This window comes from Tursiops truncatus, chromosome 11, assembly GCF_011762595.2.
Source record: "Tursiops truncatus isolate mTurTru1 chromosome 11, mTurTru1.mat.Y, whole genome shotgun sequence".
Taxonomy (NCBI): domain Eukaryota; kingdom Metazoa; phylum Chordata; class Mammalia; order Artiodactyla; family Delphinidae; genus Tursiops; species Tursiops truncatus.
In genome coordinates this window covers 84,499,744-84,509,881 of record NC_047044.1, presented here as the reverse complement: position 1 = coordinate 84,509,881, position 10,138 = coordinate 84,499,744, and the positions used below count along the sequence as shown (strand labels likewise).

Sequence of the window (10,138 nt, the reverse complement as noted above, 5' to 3'; positions counted from 1 at the left end):
CATTGTAATCATATGCCTGTTTTTACCATACTTCAAACTTGCTGCTTTTTAACTGGACATGGTGTGGCTAATAATAGCTGTACCACTATAAAATCCCTCAAAACCAGACTCAGACGCAACAAACAGGTGCTCTCTGAGAATGAAGTGGCTGGGTATGATGCCTTCAGTATCTCCTGGTAACAGGCGAAGTTGACTTTTTTGCTTCTTTGAAGTGGAGTGTTGCTTTGTTCTTATGTATGAGAATTCACAAAGGTACAGGTTGAAAGTTGAGGACTTCCTATTCTGAACATACGGCTTGGTTGGTGATACTATTTTTGTTGTTGAGAACTTGCTTAATATGATAAGCAATAATAATATCAATAGTTACTAATTCTTTTGTTGTTTACCAGGGTCCAGGCACTGTTCTGAGTGCTTTAACTGTATTCACTCATTTAATTCCCATATCAACCCTATGAAGTATCATTTTTATTCTTGTTCTACAGATGAGGAAGTTAAGTTAACTTACCCAATATCACCCAGTGAGTAACAGTAGAGCTGGGATTTGAACTCCCGTGTGTTGGCTCCAGAACCCGCTCTTAACTATACTCTTAACTACTTCTCATGTCATGGGCTCCTTGTCATAATATCCCAAAATACAAAAAACTCCAAAGAAAGAAAATAATGTTGACTGATAATCCCACCATTCAGATAAACTATCGTTTTTATTTTGATTACATGCACTTCCAGATTTTTCCCCAGAATAAATTTGCTGCTTGTTTCACTCAGAAAATGTAAGGAGTATCTTTACATGCGTATAGATATATTTACTGTGTCATTTTTAGAGATTGCATTGCATTTTAATATTTTTAGCTATCATATGTACTGAAGCAATTTGTTTCCCATTATAAGCAATGACACAATGCATAATCTTGCGGAGAAACCTTTGTTCACATATTTATTTTTCTTTAGGAAAAGTTCCAGAAGTGGAATTACTGGATTGAGGAAGAGAATGGATATTTTTAAGAGTTCTTATACCTATTGCCAAATTCCCTTCCAGAAATGCTATATCAGTTTGTACTCCCACCATCAGCATATGAGATGTCTGCTTTCCCATACCCTGAGCATCAGGGGGTTCTAGCATTCTCTTCTTTTTCTTTGTTAATTTGTGCCCCATTTTAAAAGTGTGCCTTTTTTGTTTTCTGCTTCAGTGTATTACCCTTCAGTTGTATTTACCTTGATTACTTCACCGCTTTATGCTTCAGTTTTCTCTCTGTAAAAATGATATGATAATAGTAGCTACATCAGGGTTGTTGTAGGAATAACAGTTTTTCACGTATATACTGCATCGAAAAGTGCTCAGCACACAGAGTTTGCTATAATTATTGTTTTTATGATTACTTTTTCTATTATTGTTTATTATGTGTTAGATAATCCAGCTTTTCTTGGGTATTTTGAATTTTAATGTATTCTCCATGGTGTAGCCATCTCAAGTTCAATCTACATATTCCCCCTTATAGTCATACATTCCATGATTTTTTCAGATATTCATGCTCAAATTCATTTTTGTACCCCAGTAGGGAACCATTTTTTCTATCTAAGACTAAAGTTGAAATAGAAAGTACTGCTGTTTAATCTGAAATTGTAAAATTGGAGATAATATTCTTTACAGATAAAAATTACAGGTCCAAGATTCATAAATAATGGACTTATCATTTCCCAGCATCTACTGCTCATCCTTCTCATGGTTGGAAGGATCCTTACTTCCCTAAGCTGCCCGACCCTCCCACCCCATGCTCAGTTTTGTTTCAGTCGCTGGGCTAGTTCTGGTGGTGGGAATACATAACTCGAGGCAGGTCAATATCCTCAAACTCAAATTCTTCAGTAAGATTTAGGACCTGCTGACCCTGTCATAAAGGCTGAGTCTCCATCTTGCTTCTAGAGTGGCCTGGCTGTCCTCAAGCCCACGACTAATACCAAGAGATTAAGATTTTAGGACCTGTGCTCTACTTCAGTTTAGTCCTGGTGCACAGGTTCTGGCCTCGGTTCTGGCATTTTGATTCCCTCCAACAATTCTAGACCATCAAGTGAGGACCATCACGCCTGTGTCCCTAGCCCAAAGTATGAATTGTAGGATTTGAAAAAGTTCTAAAAACCAGAGTCCATTCCTCTCCCATATGAGTTGCTTCTACTCTACTTCCATTAACCAGTTGTCAAGCCTCTGAATGAACACACCAATGACAGGGAATTCACACATGTCAGAGTCAGCTCGTCTTCAGACAGCTCTAATTATGAGAACGGGTTCAGGCAAAACTGTACTTCCTGATGCCTTCACTCAACACAGTTCTGTCCCGTAGAAGTTTATTGTTCTCTTTCCACAAGACAGTTCTCCAAATATTTGGAGACAACTATCGTGCCCCCTCAGTCCTCCTTCTGTAGACTAAGCAGTCCTAGCTTCTGTCTCATTTCTTAATGCTAAGTGACTTGATTTCGTACCCCTTACCCTACGGGTAACTTCTTTGGATCCTTCCAGCTTGGTAATGTGTCTTTGAAGCATAACAGGTTTCCCAGATATGGTGGGACCAGAGCAGAATAGATGCAGCCTGTTGCTTCCATTGTCCTGGGTTCTATAATTCTAATAATATAAGAGCATATTAAGATTATTTTGGTCAGCTATATCGTGCTGTTAATTTATGATAAGCTTTTTGCCGAAATCTGACATTTTTTTCACATACACAGCTATTAACTTTTCTCCTCCCTCAACCTACTTCCATTTTGCACTTGTACTTTTTTCCCCTACCACATGTAGGACCTTATATTGTTCAACTTCATCTTGTTAGAATCAACTCATGGTTGCATCCAATTGAAATCTTTTTGGATTTTGATTCTCTGAGGTGATACATTGGCTGTCTATTCCTAGCCTATAGCATCCATAGTTTTACAAAGTACCACCCAGTTTTTCCGACAAGTCAGTGATTATGATGTTAAGGGCAACATTAAGGACAAAGCCTTGTGTCACCCCACAGGAGATCTCTCTTCAGCTAGGACTCTTTTTATGGGTGTGGTTGATGTAATAATCAGGACACTTTCTAATTGTGGATTTTATTCCGTACATATTTCTTGTCTGAATAAAGCAGTTCTCACATTTTATTTCAAGAAGATATTAAGAGATGTACCTAGACAGGATTCAGTGCCATATTTTAAAAAGTTTGGGAGATGCTCCTTACTATATTCTCTTCTTCGAGAGCCACAGTGCACATTATTTTATATATTTCTCTTCAAAATCTGTATTTTGTTTAACTACTGTTTTCCAAATGTACTTGTGCGTGAACCCTGCTCTCGGAATACCTATGAATATCCTGTGGAAGTCTGTTCTCTGCAGACACCAGTTTGGAAAATACTCCCCGCAAAGGTGAAATGAGAAAGCCTGTCAGATGTCTTCCTGAAACTCAGACATTTATATGTCCATAGTATTTTCCTTGTCTCCCACTCCAGTAATTTTATCAAAAGAGAAAATGAGCTAGAAAATTGTTCGTCATTGTTCGTCACAAATCTTGGTTGGCCCCATACAGATCCCATTTGATTTTCTCAACTCCAGCCCTGCTCAGCATCAACAGAGAACTCGAGTTCAATTAATGAAACAACCTCTTCTACTCCTCATCTTTTTAAGTCGATTAAGTCAATATTAGCTCCTCTCAATCTTCTGGTGCCTGTCGTTTACTCCAAGTTTCCTTAATGCAAATTCCAGTGTGGTCCAGCCACTTCATTGTGTGGTTTCTTTCAGAAGCCTGAGATGGAATTCACCTGGTCAGAAGCACTTAGCTCATCTTATAAAACTGCCTGGCATTTTAAACGTGATTCTGCCCAGTCCTGGTTTTTAATCCCACCTTGTGAGGTTCATTCTTGCCTTTCTGGGCGAGCTAACATTTCTCTTGACAGAAGATACACACAAAACAGGACTGGATTATCCTGGACTTTCTGTCATGCCTTCACTTTCAGTGGCCCCAAAGTTGTGTATCTCTTTTTGTTGTTGTTGTTAGTTTCTTTACCTACTTCAAAGAAAAAAAGCTCTTTTCATTGATTGTTAGCATTTTTGAAAGCCTTTTCTCGTTCTCAGCTTTTAGCCTGCCTGACACTGCTCTTTCAGGTTCATGACACTTGGCTGTAGCTCACCTACATTTGATTGCCATGTTTTCTCTTTCCTCTTCCTCAGCGGGATGATTTGACATTGCGTTGTCAGAATTTTATGTCTGTGAGCTTTTCTTCCCTCTTGGGCCACCTCCCCTCTCAGAGTTTCTAAGGATCCTACCCAACTAATCTTTTTGAAATCTATTTTCTTAGGGCTTGGGTCTTCCCGTCACTGGCTCTTAACATATCTTACATGAGATGACTGCATTCTTCCAGGGGTCCTCCATTCTCTAGCCAGTTTCACTTCTTAAACACCACTAGACTCAGCGTTTCTGTGTCTCCCTTATTATTTCTTCCTTCCCAGAGATGAAATGATTGGCTGGGAAAGTCAAGAATCCATTTTACCGACAGGAAATGGCTTCCAGTGCTTATCTCGATAGAAGAAGTTCCCTAGTAATTGTCCAGCCAGAGTTTGTTCTTGGCAGACAGACTTACAGTTTATCTTCCCATGCAGTGTTTGAAAGGTATGAGTCCTATAAAGGAAATGCAATTAAGAGAGGCACATAAGTAAATAAAATTAATTAAAACAGGTTTGTTGTGATAATTAGTTTGGTTTACAATAGGGTATTTGGATGTTAACAGACCTGAGAATGCTAGGACAGTATCTTCTATTTCCAACTATAACTCTTGAGGCATTCTGTGAATATATTACAGCGAATGAGTTTTACTAACTGATTTTTTGTTGTAAATTATGCAGTTCTGGAAAACACAAGAATGCATTTCATTTACGGAATAATGTTAATGCTTTCAGTTCTCTTTATTGATCATCCATTGAGCTATGGTGTCTGATGATTTAGCCACGGAGAGGCACAGAAACTGTCTGACGCTACTAAGAACGGATAAAGGGGCTCATCCAAGAAATCAAAGGACCCTCCCTATGGAGACCTGTGATGTTGGCAGTGGGGAGGGCTGCTGAGAAAGTGTTATGATTTAATAAAATTCTTACTACTAGATAAATAAGATAGGCTAATGTCTCCCCAAATCTGGCCCCCCAAATAATAGGCTTTATTTTTTTTCACTAGCAGATCCCTTGTTTTGAAACATTGTCTTTGGCACTGTTTTTGTTAAAATGATTTGTTTTCCCATTATTTTTAATGATATATACATACAGTAAGTGCCACTCAAAGGTTCTGACCAACATGAGATAATTGATGATGGTTCACTCAGTTGATGTATTTCTCCCCAAAAACAATTAAATTTGATGTTTTACTTAGCCTTTCAGCCTTATCATGAGAAAATTAATCATAAAGCTATTTAGATTTATAAATGGCTAGAACTAGTTCAGGGGCTCTCAGGGACCCTAACAGAGAAGGATTGTATTTTTATTGGTCATTGGGTACCCAGATTCTCGTCATGATGCAGTAGGTGTCTGTAATGACTGATTTTTAGCAGTTTTACTCAACACTTGTTAATGTAAGGAGAATTTGGAAAACTGAAAATAGGTAATGAGGGAGCCTTCATTTAGCAAATAGTTTCTCCCTCCTCCCAAGGAGCTCTGACTGATCTCGGGTGGTCTCTGACTGCAGCAGCTTGAAGCAGGGTTTTGGTTCCCGGCCAGAGACTGAGGTCGGGTCACGGCAGTGAGAGCACTGAATCCTAGCCACTAGACCAGTGATCAGTGACAAGGCTCTGGCCCTTCGGCTTTGCAGAAAAGAACTCCCACAAAGACGGAAAGTAGTGAAACAAGTAAAGTGTCGATTAGGAGAAAAAAAGAGTACAGTACGTGTGGATAGACACATGGGCAGGATCAGAGAGAGAGCTGCACCCTCGTGGCAGTTTGAATCACTTTTATGGGGCATTTCTTCTGGGTTTCCTTTGACCAATCATCTTGCTTTGCCTGGTTCTGAGTCGGTGTTTGGTATGTCCCAGGGTTCTCCCCTGTGTGTGTGTGCATCTCTTAGCCAAGGTGGATTCCAGCAGAGGCCTATGGGTAGTGACATCACTTACTATGAGGTGGCGCCCCCTCCCTTTTTGACCTCCAGGGAGCCTTTCTGCGCCTGTGTAGTCAGGGAGGTCTCCTTGGTTTCAAGAATGAGGAATATGTGGTCTTTTATCTCTTATCTGGGCAGGGCCCAGCCTCCTCCATCATCCCGCTTTTATGGGGTTTCTGCTATTATGGAGTTTCTGTCCACAGGGGAGAAACTGTTCAGCCTGGGGTCCATCTATCTCCGGCCTCATGACTACTTAGTATTTCCTCGTGTATGTTCTTCATGTCTCATAAAGGATGGAAGTACTAAAGACGAGAGAAACACACAAAACACGTTTGGCAAGAGGAAGAGGAAGGGGAAAAGGAAACAAGGGGCTGAGGACGCCAGGGCGTCTCCAGAGAAATGCTGAGTGAGAGGCTTTGCTCCCCACTCTTCTAGGCCAGGCTTAAGATGATGGGGGGTCTTCCAGCAGTGATCAAGCTAAGTCAATAATTGTGCATTTTCAAGTATACAAGGCAAGAGAACCTATTTTTCTGAAAAACGAACTATTTTATTCTAGGCTTTCATTATGAAGCCAGCTTTTTTAAGTAGTGATTTTATTGGTATGTAATTATCCAAGTTGTTGTTAATAATTTAATTTCCAGAAGTAATTGAGTTCGGAATAATGCAGTAATAGCTACCATTTATAAAGCAGCCATTATGCACAAGGCATACCACAAACATTTTTCTAGACCTACCATCACAGTTCAAGCCAGTTTTTATGTGCTCCTAAACAGTAGAAAACTAAATTTCAAAAGCTTCAGCAACATGCCTAAATGTCACACAGCCAGAAAGGTTCAAATTTAGATTCCAGCTCAGTTCCATTTGCTTCAAAGCCCAAGTTCTTTTCCCTTCAATACTGTGTCTGTCTTTGTGATGTGGACAGCTGTGTAGCTCTGGATCTCGTTAAGCTTTTGATTACACATAGGTGTGTTTTTTTTCAGTACACTCATTTTATAATATCCCCAGGGAGATTTTGAATTCTTGGGATTTTGAAGAGCCTAGAACTAGCTATCTCTAGCACTTTAAGAAAAATGCCTTTGCTCTTCTGAATTTTGATTGTGGAACTAAAATGCTTCTGAGAATGCTTTAGGAAGGAAACTGAAAGGAATTAACTTTGACTTGAAAAGAAAAAGACAAGAAGGTAGTAGAAATAGATTTGAAAAAAGAGATTCACAGAAGAGCGTCACTACTATATCAAGGGATTCCTGAGACAGCTTTGGAGGTGGTTTGGAAGGGGTAAGCCAGTCTATTTTTCAGTTACGTCTGTCTTTTCTACTAGACTGCGAGCTTTTGGAGGATAAGAGACATGCCTTTTTCATCTTTGAATGTCCAAGTCCTGGAAGAGTGACTAATGCATCAAGTATTTAATCGATGCTACTGATGTGATTGGTTGAAAGGTCAGTTGTCTTGAGTAGAGGAATACAAAACTTTAATTCCTCTTCGCATGAAATGGAACAGATTTTGGCTGCTAGAGTCAGTGACCATGTCAATTATGGGCAAGACCCTCAGTTTATCTAGAGGGGCAGAAGAGTTTGGATTCAGTACGTATAATTGATGGGTCTAACACCCAACCTAACTCTTCAGTCACAAGCACCCAGATGACGTATCCGCCTCCCTCTTCCCCATACACAGATACAACTCAATTGCTGTTAAAACATCACAGGGTGGATGCTTCCCTTTTTTCTGCACTGTTCCTCTACTCAGCAGAATGGCTTAAAGCTCGAAGGAAGATCTCTCAGCCCCACCTCAATCATTGTCATCAAGGAGAATAAAGCACATTTCCTAAACAGGAAGGTTGTGGTTTTGAGATAAAATTTGAATGCTTTGTTCGGTTTGATTTTTATCTTAATCAATTAACTAGCTAGTGAATTCATTAAGTCAGTCAGAAGTTAGGCAGAACTTGACTAATGAATCGGCCGGAGGCACAGGTGAGGGGAGAAAACTGCAGCTGATTGAAAAATATGCTTGAGAAGCCGCCTGTTTGCATAAGCCCAGTTCTTAGCGCAGAGCTGAGATCTGCCAGAGGGAGCAGCTCACTTGTGTGGGGACTGGTGCCCACAGTGGTATGCATATATGAAATCTTCAGTGGCCACTGAATTTAAGAGTGAAGAGCAAATGAATTGAAGAACAAAAGACAAAAGATCTCCTGATTTTTTTTTGAACTCTAGACATTGAGGATAATGACAATATGGTGAAGGTATCATATACAACATTTAACTTGTTTCCATTTCCGTCTTGGGAGGAAGCGTTTTTGTTTCTCACGCCTGCTCAGACCTGTGGCAGGGGAGGTCACTGCCCATCCTGAAATGCATTTTGTGAAGAAGGAAATGCAATGCAGATCATTTTAGGGAAATATAATTTCTCACTTACGTAAGTCATTGAAATATTTCAGAGTCCACTCTCTTCATCCATTAACTGACGCTCTAGGCCAGTGGTTCTCAAGCTCTGGTTCAAATCAGAATGTCTTGGGGAACTTGGTGAAAATACAAAGGTCCAGGCCCTCTCCTAATCCTAGGAGCCAGGCTGGTCTCTTGTCCTTTTTTAGGCTTCTGGGTGTTTCCCAAACTCACCCCAGTTTGAGAACCACTGCTCCAGGCAATGGTGGGTGTGGGATTCTCTTCCTTCCCTCTGCCTTTTATTTTTGAACATTCCCTGTTTCTGCAGTTTTGTCTCCTGTCTTATGGTCTTGTCTCCTGGTCCCAGACTCTTTATTTTGGTCTCACATTGATTCCCATTTCTGCTCACCCTTTTCAGTCTGACCCCATCCTGACTCCTTTTGCATCTCCTGTATGCTTTCTGCTCCTGTGCCTTTCACAGCCCAGCTTCTTTCTGCCTGCCTCTCTCACATGTCTCTGGGGCCGCAAAGAATCCTGTACCTACCCCTTATGAGAAGTGTGGGGTAGGTCATATGGTAGTTCTATTTTTAGTTTTTTAAGGAAACTCCATGTTGTTTTCCATAGTGGTTGTATCAATTTACATTCCCACCAACAATACAGGAAGGTTCCCTTTTCACCACACCCTTTCCAGCGTTTACTGTTTCTAGATTTTTTGATAATGGCCATTCTCGCAGGTGTGAGGTGATACCTCATTGTAGTTTTGATTTGCATTTCTCTAATACTTAGTGATGTTGAGCATCTTTTCATGTACCTCTTGGCCATCTGTATGTCTTCCTTGGTGAAATAGAACTACCATATGATCCAGCAATTCCACTATTGGGCATATACCCTGAGAAAACCATAATTCAAGAAGAGTCATGTACCATAATGTTCACTGCAGTTCTATTTACAATAGCCAGGACATGGAAACAACCTAAGTGTCCATCAACAGATGAAAGGATAAAGAAGATGTGGCACATATATACAATGGAATATTACTCAGCCATAAAAAGAAACGAAACTGAGTTATTTGTAGTGAGGTGGATGGACCTAGACTCTGTCATACAGAGTGAAGTAAGTCAGAAAGAGAAAAACAAATACCGTATGCTAATGCATATATATGGAATCTAAAAAAAAAAAATGGTACTGATGAACCTAATTTCAGGGCAGGAATAAAGAGGTAGACATAGAGAATGGACTTGAGGACATGGGGCGGCAGGGGGAAGCTGGGGCGAAGTGAGAGTAACATTGACATTTATACACTACCGAATGTAAAACAGTTGGCTGGTGGGAAGCAGCAGCATAGCACAGGGAGATCGGCTTGGGGGCTTTGCGATAACCTAGAGGGGTGGGATAGGGAGGGTGGGAGGGAGGCTCAAGAGGGAGGGGATATGGGGACATGTGTATGCATATGGCTGATTCGCCTTGTTGTGCAACAGAAACTAACACAGTATTGTGAAGCAATTATACTCCAATAAAGATCTGTTAAAATAAAAAAAAAATCCAAAAAAAAAAAGAAGTGTGGGTGAAGGGCAGTGTTCAGGCATTCAGCACATGTATTTTATGCACTTGTGTCCTGCGTAGACCAAAAATGAATTCATGACGCTGTTTTGTTAATATGGTATTAAT

At 40.3% G+C, this 10,138-nt stretch overlaps 1 long non-coding RNA gene across 1 annotated transcript; it reads right to left on the bottom strand.

Annotated features, from left to right (window-relative positions):
- Positions 1–1,176: 1,176 nt before the first annotated feature.
- LOC141275784 (uncharacterized) lies at positions 1,177–4,589 on the bottom strand. The gene is made up of 3 exons (XR_012324075.1): positions 4,358–4,589; positions 2,473–2,611; positions 1,177–1,249 (listed from the first exon to the last, which is right to left on the bottom strand). It is a non-coding gene; the product is annotated as an uncharacterized lncRNA (long non-coding RNA).
- Positions 4,590–10,138: the final 5,549 nt, after the last annotated feature.